Here is a 15384-nt window from a genome sequence, read left to right on the forward strand (position 1 = left end):
CTGTGTCTAAATCTAAAACAAAGTCCATAAACAAAGTTTCTTGCGAGGAACTGCCCGCCTATGAAATTCTCTTCCGCTTACTTCCCAGTTGACTATAATATGGTCATCTTCAAGTCCAATGTAAACAAGTTCTTGTTGAGCCGTCCCCTTTAATCATGAAATTCTACCCAACTTCTCCCATTAACAATCACTATACTGCTCATAGTGAGCGCCATGAGCTCATAAACCTTATCCTTGAGTAGCCTTTGTGCCTTGATAAATGGTGACTTCCTTCTATAAAAAAAACACCTAAAATGAAAATGCTACTTAAAACTTAAGCATTCATTCATTTAGTATGAATCAGATGATTTTATTGTTGGCATTGGTTTCCCCGATATCTTTCTGGTTAGAATTCTTTCTAGAAAATAAGTGCGTACTTACAGAAGGGACCATGTGAAGGTTGCTAACATCCTAATTGAAAGTTTTTTGTGGAACGAACTGGATTCGAACTTGGCACACGCAGGTTGCCTGCCCATGTTTTGAACCAGTGAGCAACCGTCACTTCTCACGTAAGTATTACAAACCGAAAATAAACGTTAATACTAACTTTCAAACTGAAACATGACACACCAACGAAAACAATCATTTGATCGCCTGAAGATTTAAAAACGAACGAAAATGATATTTTAAACCGAAGACTATAAGAGCAGCAAAAAATGCTATTTCTATTTTTTTTTTCTTTTACTCTTTTTTTTTTCTTTTTTTTTCTCACGATCACCCCTAACAAGGCATATCGCCACTTAGATGTAAGGGGATACTATTTGGGACCAGGTCTAGGAAAAATTAACAAGATCTTTGTTTACTTTATATTTAAACTCATGCATATCAGTACAGTCAGGGTATCAGGTAGCAGGAAAGGAATTGCAAAGTTCAACTGTTTGATGGGGGGGGGGAACTATTAGAGCAGAAATGTTTCTGGCATTTAGGGACCTCAACAATGAAAAGGTGAGATTTTGTTGCTAAGTGGGTTTGTCGGGGATATATATGTCAAGTGGGGCACAAATGAAACGAGTTCAGCAGAACGCATTCTATTAAAACTGAAGCATTACAGACCAATTGAAATAGTTTTTCAAACGGACGCCTGACAGGTACAGACAGACAGAGCCACTAAAGGAGAAGCAAGGACGTATCTAAAAAATAGAATTTACAGAATCTGGTATGAAATTTAATTGTTTCTTAGTATAGGATTCAGTCTTGCATAAAATTGAGTTGGCTATTTGTGGAAATATTGTCTATATATAACATTTGTCTAACGTCTGACGCATAAGATAATGTTTACTGGATTATTTAAAAATGACCCTAAATATCATTTAAGCTTACAAATCAAGCGTTATTTCTGACTAGCACATTTTCATTTTTTATTGTCGTAAGATGTTATTTGCAATAATAATAATAATAATAACTAACGGGGCCTGTGGAAATCCCACAGCGGACTTTTTCATATTGATGTTGGTATTCAGCGTCAATGGAGACGTCTTGTAGCTCTTTTATTAAAACTGCAAAAGTGTTTATCTAAGCTAGCAGGGGCACCCACCGCATCCCGGTCATAAACTACGCTTAAATATGATATTTTAATTTATGAAGATATATTATTATAGAGTCAATTTTCTAGTGATTTTTATATATTATAAAGTTGTGATTGCAAAATATAAAAAAAATGTATTCATATGATTCGGTACATCAGCTTGAATCAAAACCGAAAACAAAACATATATATATATTTATATATATATATATATATATATATATATATATATATGTATATATATATGGAAGATCATAAGAATATATATATATATATATATATATATATATATGGAAGATCATAAGAATGTATATACATATATATGTGTGTGTGTGTGTGTGTGTGTGTGTGTGTGTGTGTGTGTGTGTACTTCGGACGACAAATACCGAAAACTTGGCCAAAAACATTACTTCTTTCACCCTTAATTGGGTACTTTTCTACAGGGAGGGGTCGCATTTTTCGCTAATATTTTCGAAAGTCATCCTCTCTTCTCGGTTGTCTAGCCTTAATTTAAAGCTACGTCACTTTCGGGTCGGCGATGGACGCAATAGCAAACACGTCACTTTTTTCATGTTTTTTTTCTCCTCCTTCGCGGTACGGGGTCGAGCCTGCCCGCCTACTACCTTTTTTTTTGCTTAACACACACCTCCAAACACTCAGGCAACGCCGGGTACGCAGGCTAGTTGCTTATATAAAAAATGGATTTTTACCCCCAAAAAAAACAGTGAACTCACAATTAGAGATTTCAACGAAAATCTGATTTTTCTGGATTGAAAATAAGAAGCGAAATTCCTCCGAAAAGTGGAGAACACACAATTGGACGAATACATCTTTAATGACATCCATTCTTTCGATTATTTGGATTCTTCATTCTACTGTTCTCAGCATGTGTGTGATGTTCACAACGTTTTGGTTGATGTAGTCTCCGACCTTCTTCAGGTGTATCTTGTCGGGCTTGGAAATCTGTCAAACTCAGAAATCTGCACCGAATTTCGAGCGGAATCCTTTATATAATCAACGAGGTAGCATGCTCTCATTCTGTCAGCCATAACTAGGTAGAAGTTCTCTGTAACTCAAAATCGTATTTTGAGAGCCACCCGCACTGAGAACTGACCCCTTAGCCAGAAAAGTATAACTTTACAACTAAATTTTATCAAGTACTTTATCCACTATGACACGGGTCTTTGCGGGGGATGTTACATCGACCAAAACATTGTGAAAATATCATTCAAGGTGAGAAGAGTAGTTCGTAGTATCAAAATAATACGAACAATCAATCCTTATCTCAAAAAATTCATAAACATCATTTATTATATACATATTGTTATTGCTTAAACATTTTATTTAATTTTAATTTATTTAATTTTTATTTAATTTACTTAATTTTTATTTAATTTATTTAGTTTATTTAATTTTAATTTATTTAATTTGTATTTAATTTATTTCATTTTTATTTAATTTATTTACTTTATTTAATTTTAATTTATTTTATTTTTATTTTATTTATTTAATTTTTATTTAATTTATTTAATTTATTTCATTTTAATTTATTTAATTTTTATTTAATTTATTTAATTTTTATTTAATTTATTTAATTTATTTAATTTTTAACTTTATTATTTACTAGCATTTCAGCCGGTGTTGCCCGGGTGTTTGGAGGTGTATGCTGAGCAAAAAATAAATAAATAAAAAATAAATAAAAAAAATAAAACGGTCAATTTTTTTAATTTGACCCCTATTATAAGCCCTTAACATTTATTGTTTTGGGTTCAAATCGAGTTATTAAGTTAGATCCATGTCCAAGGAACCTATATCTAAAATTTCAAGTGTTTAAACCCCAAATTGTGGAAGGAGTTTGGTAGTTCTCAAAGGTCAAATCGTTGAATGTTGTACCCCTTAACAGCCAAATTTCTGGCCAAAAACCGATCACATAGATTTTCCCAAATCTCAGTACCCTGTCTATCAAATTTCGAGTCTGTAGACTTAAAATTGACAGAGTTATTGCGAAGGAAAATGTACACAGACACACACACAGACACAGACACACACACAGACACGTTCACTTTTATAGATATATAGATTATTGCGTTATGACAATTAAGTAGATACCATTGGTTTTTACTTGAAATTCAATATTTCGAATTTCAATCTTATAATCAAGAAGTACCAAGGTCAGCAATTAGGACAATTTACGTTTTAGCATTCATTTGAGTCGGATCTTGATGTCTAATTTACCGGAAGACAATATGTGTTGGAAACGATTTTAAGCAATTCATTAAAATGCAAACTGTTATTTATCACATCTGGAGTTTTTGTATGGAATTCTAATGCAAAGGCTTCAATTTTCAGTGTGCCAATCAAAAGGCACAAATAGAAGTACGTAACAAGAATTTTAACCAAAACACCAAAAATAATAACCGTATAACTGCAATTTGATTGTTCAATAGTGCTTAATCAATGAGTACTGCATGCCTCGACTAACAATATGGACAATTACATGCAGCAAAGCAAATAAAAGAAGATTTATTGTTTATTTAGACTATTATAGCCTGCCATTCATTGAAGCAAATTGGCGCATGTGTGTTTGGACGTGGAATAATAATGGCGTCTTTCTTGCAAGAGAAAGAGAAACAAAGAAAGAAATACCGAAGATGAAGAAGACAAACCTTTATTTTTGTATTTATTTATTTTTACACTAAAGAAATCACAGCATCAGCTGACGCACTGATTCTCGTTGGATCACCAAAATTAAGCTACATTGAATCTGGTCAGTATCAGATGGGTGACCATTTAGGAATACCAGGTGCTGTATGTAGGAGGACGCCTCTCAAAGCAAAAACTGGAATAACCCGACATCGTCATTGTCGTATTTAGTAGATGATAGGTGCAAAATATCAATTATTACCATGGTGAGGTAGCCGGATAGACTTCGATTAGCGAAAGACAAAATGAACACGTGTCCAGATAATTCTCGGACGCCCCAGGGGCCGTAACTCTGGTAACACCCAAGGTTATATCCGTTTTATTGATTAGAACGTTACAGTCATCTTCCCTGATCGGGATATACATGACACTGGAGACCGCTTGTCAACTTGATATTTCCTAGAAACTTCCTCCGAAGGAGGAAGCCGGTTCAACCCACCCAAGATGAATGCTGCAGCGGCGTACATAAATAAGGAATACTGAGACATAATGGCTACTGTGATGAGTAATTGGGTGTATAGGGGACATTCTAAGTAGGGAGTTTAGCAGCAAGACACAATTTCTGTATTCTGGTACAGTCTGGCAAACAGGAAGCTACTACTACTACTACTACTACTAATAATAATAATAATAATACTACAACTCGTTTATCGTCGCTTTTTACCCGAGTTTGATGGTTGGACCTTTGGTTGAATGGCTTTTCTCCACTTGACTCGATCCATTGCCAATGCGCCTGTTTGTTTATCTAACTATCTGTCTGTTTGTTTGTCTCTCTCATATATATATATATATATATATATATATATATATATATATATATATATATATATATATATATATATATAAGTGGTGGACGGATGTTTGTTTAAATAGACATTCGAACAGGTTATTTACGAGCATCGCTTCCGTGGTCGAGTGGGAGAACTGCCGACTGTCAACAGGACGGTTCTAGGTTCAATCCTTAGCTTGGGAGAGGTGCTAGTCTAGCGGTGTTGATGAGTTGTGATACAACGAAACAGGACTGTATATCAATGACTACACACACACACACATACATACATACATATATATAATATTAATCCAAAGCGCATATGCCTCCTTTGGTAAGCTAGAAAAGCGGCTCTAGATAAGGACCGGTATCCTGTCAGACAGCTGTACAGACAACACATAAAGAGACTGGAAGCCGTCTAGCAGAGACATCTAAGAAGGATCATGAAGATCAAATGGAGTGACTACGTATCGAGCGTGGAAGTTCTCAGGAGAACAAACCTGGACAGCATGGAAGTTACCCTTGCTACTATGCAACTACGATGAACCGGGCACATTGCTAGAATGGAAGACAATCAAATCTGAAAGATGATCTTCTACGGGGAACTGGAAAATGGAACCCGCAAGGTAAGAGGTCAGAAGCTTCGCTACAAAGATGTAACAAAGCGGCACCTGAAGGCGATGAGCATCAATGTCGAGAGTTGAGAGAAGAAAGGAATAGCTGGCAGGAAGGAAAGGGAAGGAAGAAATAGAGAGAAAGATTGGAGAAGCCTTAGAGCTGGGACACTTTCGAAGACACAACCCCGTCAACCACATATGCGGTGCTTGTGACCGGACGTTTCACACAGAAAGAGGACGTCACCAACACCAGCACCGAGGCCCCGACTAGCCATCGTCAAGACTGACGGCCTGCATGATGATATACTATTATATAAAAGGAACTTTATCTGTGCGTATGTGTGTCGGAGTTCGTTCCCTATGAAATCCAAAACGCCTGAGTAGATGTTTTTTAAATTTCACACAAATGTACCTTATGTGTCTGGGAGTGTTTTCAGATAGGTTTTATATCGAAATATCTTCGATTAGTATCGATAATCGATAACCGAAATAATCCGATAAATAAATGAACAGACGATTTTGACCAAAGTTAACGCCTTATACAGCCTAACATCACAAGTACATTTGAAAAGTTTTATTATCAAACAAGCAGAAATACCACGCATATAAAATTAACAGAAGGCTCTTTGATATGACAGTAGTGCATTCGAAATGAATGTTATTGTTTAGAGCACAGTAAAACCATGACGGTTGACTTTTACATTTTACGCTTTAATACAAGCCGTTATCACTGCAGGGGCGCGGTTCGAAATGAATGTTTCCGTTTCGAGCACAACTAAAGCATGATACTTGATATTTGAATTTTAAACGTTAATTCAAGTTATTATGTAAAAATAATTTATAAAATTAAGCGAATGATCTCTACAGTGCAACATAGCCTACAAGGTATTGTGGACTAAGCAACTGAAAGGATGATTGAAAAATCAGCAACGACAATAAAATATGGGAAGGGAAACATTCGTTGATCCCCATTCATTCCCAGGAAAGCAATAGCGGGTCTCTCTGCTAGTATATATATAAATTAAAAATTAGTAGGCAAGCCAATGTTTCAATCGAATATATATTATGAAGCCAATCTTTATAGAATGCGATTAGGAACTGCGCCTACTAAACCTTTCACTTCTGGCAGCTTGGTTTGTAGAGGCAAGACTGGCCTTGTGTCACACATGCTATACAAATACGGAAAGCAGAGTATAGCAGGGTGGATTTATGGCACTAATACGTCGAATACGCCGAGAGTCCGCATATATATATATATATATATATATATATATATATATATATACTAACTCTGACACTTCTTCTTTTAAATTTCTTATTTGTTTTGTAACTATGTGTATTTTAATTTATATATGCATTTGTCTTTACTCTGGTCAGCTTTTTAAATTCACCCCCCCAAGCAAAACTCAATCATGTTCACTTCCAGCTAAAGTAGTTTCTACGCTCTTTACTAAGGCTAGGGAACAAATAACATTAGGCCATATAAATGTTCCGAAATTAGCACAAACGTTGATTTATTTTCTACCTTAGAAGTGAGAAGAACTTCAAGTAATATACTTAATATCTACAATTAACCTTTGCTTGCTTGTATTAATAAAGAGGTCTCGCTGATATCTCTACCAAACCACTGGATATGGCCTTTAACTGTTAATACAATTGTAACTGAAATCTACAATTATATTAGCTGTGGCACTAGGACCTATCTTCTGAATAGATACGTTGTCTTATCCCCAACCCAACCTTAATGACTGCCTAAAAATATGAATTCTGAATCACGTCGATATAATTTGTTTCTCTTTACCTCCAAGACGTCTGCCTATGTCTAACCTGCATGCAAAATAGGGGAAATGAAAGGTAGATTCTATTTTCTCACAAACTAAAACAATACTGTAAACTCTAGATCCAAATGAAACTTTACTGTATTCTGTAAGTAAATAACCCTGACCCTTGAAAGCTAACAATCTGCCTCCCCCCCACTAGCTGCCACTAAGCCCTACATTTTACATACGCCTTAATAGTGGAATCCTTAACCTTAAGTTCCTAACTTCCAGAAACTAACCGCCAAACGGTCTTCACTAAACATCTATACATTTCGACCCCTGACATACATTAGAGGTCACTCCTATCCAATTAGGTACTTACCAGCCAAGTATGCACTCGGATGCAAACCGATCTTCATTACATAGCAATTGCCTCTTCCTAGACGGCTCTGCAATAAACAACACTAAACCAAGCCGATACTCGCTGCCATGCAAAACTCGCTATGATTCTTAAATGAAAACTGAAACTATCTCCCCCTGAATAGTGGAAACACTGACAACTCCTATTTGCATCTATTGAAAACTCGCCCAAATATATATTACTTAATTATACATACGAAATACACCATACCCTAAAATGTACCTCCAGTTACACCCTGGGTGTACTGCACCTACACCCTAACCTCCGTAAACCTAAATATACAGTGACTGGGAAAAATTTCTTAGCTCCATTCCTAATACCTACTCAAACTATTACGTTATCCAGAACCCAAACTAACAAAAGTTATAAAATAAAAACAAAAAACCTAAGGTAAATGTCCTAATCCACACTAACGCTTCTTTAATAAGCCTCCCCTCAAAACTACTCCTACTGCATGCCCATAAATAACTTTGAAGAGTGTAACTATTCATTAGATATATAACCTCTACAAACTAACCCTGTAACATTAACAAACAAGCCCCCCCCCACAAAACCGCTTCAACTGCATGCCCCCTAAATCTCTTTGAGGAGTGTAACTATTCATTGATAAATAACCTTTACAAGCTAACCCTGTAACACCAACTAACCACGTGGGGTCGCAGAAATACCTGGAGTAGGACCCAGGCGCGGAGCAAACCCTCTCAGGGCTGATGGACCCAGTAGATCTTCCCAGATCACCGTCTAGGAGAAGGAAAACTCTGAAACTAAACCAAAGGGGAGGGAGGCCTCTCCTGTTTTGGACGACAACCTTCCTAGAGCTGGTGACTCAAACAAATTACCGGTCTGCAAACCTAAATTGCTTAAGGAGTAGATAGGCCCTGTCTATTGCCGGCTTCCATACTCCTTCTTTGCCTATTTGTCAGGCGCAGAGACACTATCACAGGTGAATCAACAAAACACTTAGTGGTAGATCTTGTTTCTTGTCTAGGGCATTGAATGCCGTTTCCCCACTCCCGACACATCCCACCCCTCATAACTGGGCACTTGGGAGTGCTTGAGTACCACGCATGCCTGTGCAATTAGATTGGGGTGATCTTCTTCTTATGGGCTGAGGGTACCGGATTGACAGTTCCTGGCTGCTGTTTCCAACTGGTAGTACAGGAGCCCTAACTCTTTGGTAGCGCTTAGAGCGGCTGCTCCATCAACAGTTGTATAATATCGGGTTGCTTGTAGTGCCATGTCGCGCATGGAAAGGGACCCTGAACTCATCCCCGATGGGCTTTCCCGAGGCCACAGTCCTAGTTGAAGAAAGGTCAGCCAATTGGTCTACTTGTGTTGCATGTCTGATATCCTGCATAACCTCTTGTTCAGTTCCCCCTCACCTTACTGAAACTCTTTAAAAACATGATGACACTAAAATCTAAAAATAAGCTTAAACCAGGCCTAGGGACAAACAAATTCAACCTGCCTCCTCCCTTGAGGCTTGCATTCACTAACATCCGTGGGCTTAGAACTAATTTAGCTGATGTTGATGCATTTCTCCTAACAAATACCCCGGATATCTTAGCACTAAGTGAGACTAACCTACACTCCTCCATCCCCTCTTACTACTTTAACATGCCTGGCTATCCCCCACTCTGCCGTAAGGACTCTGACAGACATATGCACGGACTTGGAGTCTACATTCGTAATACCCTCCCCTTGACTAGAGAAACAAACCTAGAAACGGACGATCAAGCCTTTATGTGCTTTAGAATAAACATACAACACAACATTAGCTACTTTTATTTTCTCTACCGTTCTCACTCGACCCAGGACTGCACCATAATAAACAAAGTCTCCAACAGTATAGACACAGCACTCTCCCTTGACACCTAAGTCCATGTATTTGGCGACTTTTATGTTCACCACAAAAACTGGCTTGGATTCTCTACTCACACAGATGCAGCGGCCAGCACAACACATAGTTTTGCTATATCTTACTCCCTATCACAAATGGTTACGTTTCCAACCCGTTTCCCTGATCAGCAAGAACAACAAGCATAACTTCTAGATCTGTTCCCGACAACAATTGCTGACACCCCACTCGGGAACGCTGACCATGCAGTGATAATGGTAGAAATCGTCCTAAATTCTAGACCCAAAACTGAAGAGCCAGTGCTCAAAACAACGAGATATTTTAAAAAGGCTGACAGGGAAGCCATCAAAGATCTTATCAGAGATGCCCCATGGGGAAATATTTTTTCTCTTCCTGCTTAACAGTGCTCAAATGAGACCACTGAATGGTTCAAAACAGCAATGGAAGCACATGTTCCCGTGCGAAAATTTTATAGCAAGCCCCACTCTCCCCAATGGTTTACTTCGACTTGCGCAACTGCCATTGCTCAAAGACAGCATGCATACCGCAGATTTAACCGACATAAGTCCAGTTCAAACAAACAGAAGTACATAGAAGCGAGAAATAACGTTAAGAAAGAAATAGTGACAGCCAAGAGAGAATTTACTGAAACCACTAAAAAACGCATCGAAGCACAAAAATTAGGAAATCGTGACTTCCGGAAAATCTACAACAGTGTAGTAAACAATGGGCAATCAACAATTCCCCCACTAACCAACAATCACGAGGTTGTTTGCTCAGCAACCGACAAAGCTAATATGCTTGCCAGCCGGTTTGTCTCGAACCCCACACTGGACCCTACCAACCACCCCCTGCCTGACTTTCCTTTGCGGACAGACGCCATGCTAGACGATCTAAAAATCACCCCTGCTCAGGTACATGCTATCATAATAAATCTTGACACTTCCAAAGCATGCGGACCTGATCTCATCCCAGCTGTGCTATTAAAAAAGTGCTCAGCCGAAGTAGCTCCAGTTCTCTCCAAACTCTTCAACAAATGCCTTAATGAATCTTGCTTTCCGGGCTGTTGGAAAACCGCTTCTGTGGTACCAATATCCAAGAATTCTCGCGAAAGAACTGACCCATCAAATTATCGCCCCATTAGCCTCCTCCCACTTTTCGCCAAAATATTTGAGACCATAATTAACCATGCTCTAGTCCAGCACCTTACAGACGCTAAACTTCTGACTGACAAACAATATGGATTTAGACAAGCCCGTTCCACAGCTGACATTCTCACTGTAATCTCTGAACATATATACCATTCACTGGACAAAGCGGGGGAGGGCAGAGCGGTAGCTCTAGATATATCTAAGGCTTTTGACAGGGTATGGCACAAGGGTCTCCTCAGGAAAATTAAATCATACGGTATCACTGGTAGAATACTTAGCATAATTGAATCCTTCTTAGACAAGAGAAAAATCCAGGTTGTCCTCGACGGTCGAACATCTAAACAGTGTGATATAAATGCGGGAGTGCCTCAGGGGTCTATTCTTGGACCTCTATTGTTCCTGATATTTATTAATGACCTCCCCGACAAAACTGCCTCTGAGATGGGTATATATGCTGATGACACTACACTCTATAAAAGGCATGACAGGAAAACAAATGAACACATGGCAAAAACACTAGAGGATGACCTCCAATCTGTAGTGGAATGGGGACATAAATGGATGATCACATTCAATGCTGCCAAAACCAAACTGGTTTCCTTCAATAATTACAAGAAACCTTCTCTGCCACCAATAGCAATGGCCAGTGACTCCCTGTCTGAGAGTACATCTTTCAAACTGCTTGGCCTAACGTTCACAGGAAACATGAGCTGGAACAATTACATTGAAAACATTGCCAGGGCCGTTGCAAAAAAGGTAGGCTCTCTCTACCGTGCTAGAAAACTACTGACACCTGAAAGTATCCTGTATCTCTATAAGGCCACCATTCGCCCATGTATGGGGTATTGTTGTCACATCTGGGCTGGTGCGTCTGCTATTAGTCTCTTGCTCCGAGACAGGGTTCAAAAGAGAGTCGCCAATCTGATAGGCCCTGAACTGGCATCTAAGCTTCAGCCTCTGTCCCATCGACGAAACGTTGCATCCCTCTGCTTGTTCTACAAGTATTTTAATGGTGAATGCTCTGACGAACTGCAGACACTTGTGCTCCCACGACGCAGACACCCTCGACAAACCCGACAGGCAGCTAAATCCCACCCCCACACAGTAGAGGTCCCTAGATGCAAAAGATCTTTCTACTCCAGTAGTTTCTTCTCCAGAACCGCTAAACTTTGAAATTCCCTTCCAGGATCATGCTTCCCTAACTGTACTGACATGCAGAAGTTCAAGTGCAATGTGAACCGACATCTTGCTGCCCAAATCCCTACATTGTGCCCCCTTAGTTGCTGACCCTGATAGTAGCCCCCTACACCTGAGTGGCAATGTGCCTTGTTTGGGGTGAAAATGTAATTAAAATATATATATATATATATATATATATATATATATATATATATATATATATATATATATATATGGAAGTTTTAAAAGCCAAAAACAATGCGAAGAAAGACCGGAATCATGAAAGTAAAGAAAGGCACAGTGAGGAGGACCAAAGGATTGGTCGAAAATATGTACTTCTAAAGGAAACATTCTTGGTTTTTTTTTTAAAAGACTTTTTGGTATTCCTACACGTCAAAACATAGGAAATAAATACAGAAAATATATAAACATTTATATATTTTTCGTGCTATTTTTTATTCATACATATTTATATATATATATATATATATATATATATATATATATATATATATATATATATATATCATGTATAATATATATATATATTATATATAATATACATAATATATATATAATATATATAACATATATATATAATATATATAATACATATATATTATATATAAATATAATATACAATATATATAATATATACAATATATATATAATATATATAATATACATAAAATATATATATAATATATATACCTATAATATAAAGCTGTGTGTGTGTGTGTGTGTGTGTGTGTGTGTGTGTGTGTGTGTGTGTGTGGTCACGAATAGGCTCCTATATGGTTGACTATTTTTTAAAAAACTGATTACATATAATGATAGAAGATGTATCTAGACACAAAAATGGGTATGTTTGATCTGGTAGAACGGTGGTTCATTAAAATTGTGGGGTCTGCGTTTGCGCCTGGTCCACAAAGTATGGAAATAAAAAAAATTAAAAATGTAAATAAAAGTTTACAGGTGTTTTTGATATAGATGCACATAAGAATACTTTGATTAGTATGTTTTAACTTAAATAGGTATGGTATAATAAAAGTGTGGCGTCTGCGTTCGTGCCTGGCATCCTTAGAATGGAGATAGGCACAAACTTTAATAAAGACTTTTCATATCTATCTGCGTAAGTATACTTTGATAATTATGTTTCAGTTTGAAGAAATATGGTATGATAAAATTATGTGGTGTTTGTTCGCACCTGACCTCCATAGAATGCAAATATGTCACAAAGTTTAACAAGGTTTTTTTAATATAAATCCATAGAATATTGTGATAAGTGTTTCAGTGTAAACAGGTATGGTATAATAAATTATGGGGTTCACCATATTTTGCTTTGGTTTTGATACGCCCCAAATTCGAAGTTATCTCTTTACAACCCTTCCTTTTCATAACCTATCTACTTTCATAGATCAGAGTCCATTTTCTGTATGCTGTTTTTGAACCCAGTCAACGACGGGTACTTTTGCTCGTAATATATATATATATATATATATATATATATATATATATATATATATATATATATATATATATTTATATGCACATGCACATATATATGCATATAAATATACATATATGTGCATAGAAATATATATATATATATATATATATATATATATATATATATATAAGATGGCGAAAGATACGAACGGTAGGATGCACAACATCCTGAAATTTGGAATATAAAATTTTGTCATTTATTTGCATATGTTATGTAGTTGCATTGAACTTTGTTAATTAAAGGATTGGTATAAACAAAAGATTCAATATAATTGAATAAGCATATTTTTCAAACACACACACACATATATATGTTGAATATGAAAACTAATGGCTACACATATGCAAATATGTTTCAGTGACCACCCTGCTAGGGAAAAATCACATCTTCGCCTGATGATGTGATTTTCCCTAGCAGGGTGGTCACTGAAACATATTTGCATATGTGTAGCCACTAGTTTTCATATTCAACACATTCATATTGCTCTGTCTAAACATTGAGCACTCTTTGGTTGACACATTTTGGTTTTGTTTTTGTTTAAATAACTAAACAATATATATATATATATAGTCGTATTTGTAGTATTCTGAATTTTACTAGGTTAATATAATTCAGTAATCGTTCATATACGAATAAATTTTAAGCCAAAAGAGATTACTTAAACTGTAAGCTACAAAATTATCATATTACATAATAGAGCATTCATATATTGTTTTAACAAAAATGAAGACTTCAAAGAATGGGCTGATAGCAACAAATAGTGTATTTCATCCTTAGTTACAGTTGTTTGAAGACTATTCGGACAAATCCAAACATTATGTCGTTTGAAAATTTTCACAAGAACAGCCTTTCTTCAGACTTATTGAATAAAAACACTTTAACAATAAAACATTATGGAAACCATTTCCCTTATAAGGAAAAGAAAACAAGCGAAAGTATTTTACCTTTATTGAATCAAAGCAAAGTATTTTTAAAGATTTCTATATTTACCTATTTTCGTATCTCCATTAAAAAAATCAAACACAATATCATACAATGTTGCCACTAATTACCTATGTCCATTTAATTCATTGATTTCTTAAATTAAATTTCTTTATTTCTTTATTTAATTTGAATTATTTTTTTAATCCGGATGAGTCAACTAAGCTAAATTGTTGCGCTTCTATGTTAGTTTCGTATCTGGACTTTGCTTTGTTTATTTACAAAAATATCGGCTAATCTATTTATTTGATTTAAGAAAAGTTTTTGTTTAAAACGTATTCAATAAGGAAAACAAGTTTAACATTACTTTATACTTAGTTCATTCTCATTCTTCATTTGAAATGAAGGATTTCAATCTAATTTTTATTTATTTTTTATTTTCTTTCGTCCTTTTTATTAAGATTTACGATTATCGGATATTTTAGAAGTAGAAAGGGAGATAACTGTACGTTCGAAATTGTAAAGTTTTAGTTGAAATTCTAAGTTACGAAAATCCTGATATGTCTTCATAACGATGAAAGGGAAGCAACTCAAGCCGTTCAAGGTTTGGTAAAATTCCTGATATGTATTTATGATTTATTTATTAATCAAACAAATCTAATAAAAACTAGGCTAACCTATTCCAAATATAAATTTGTAAAGCATATCTTAACCATGATACTAATTTTATTACCAAAGATTTAACCTACGTTTGCCATCCAACCATAATTTGGTGAGGTTATGCGTAGCTTTAATACAAAATAACAATTCGGAAATTAAGTTCTTAAATATTTATCTAATAATAATACATATCCCATTTATAAGTATTCTAATAATAAATCTAATTTTTAGCTCCATGTACGTTTTATTCCAATGAAAGCGGGGTTTCAAT

The sequence above is a fragment of the Euprymna scolopes genome, chromosome 26 (assembly GCF_053919585.1).
Source record: "Euprymna scolopes isolate OS-2025 chromosome 26, ASM5391958v1, whole genome shotgun sequence".
Taxonomy (NCBI): domain Eukaryota; kingdom Metazoa; phylum Mollusca; class Cephalopoda; order Sepiida; family Sepiolidae; genus Euprymna; species Euprymna scolopes.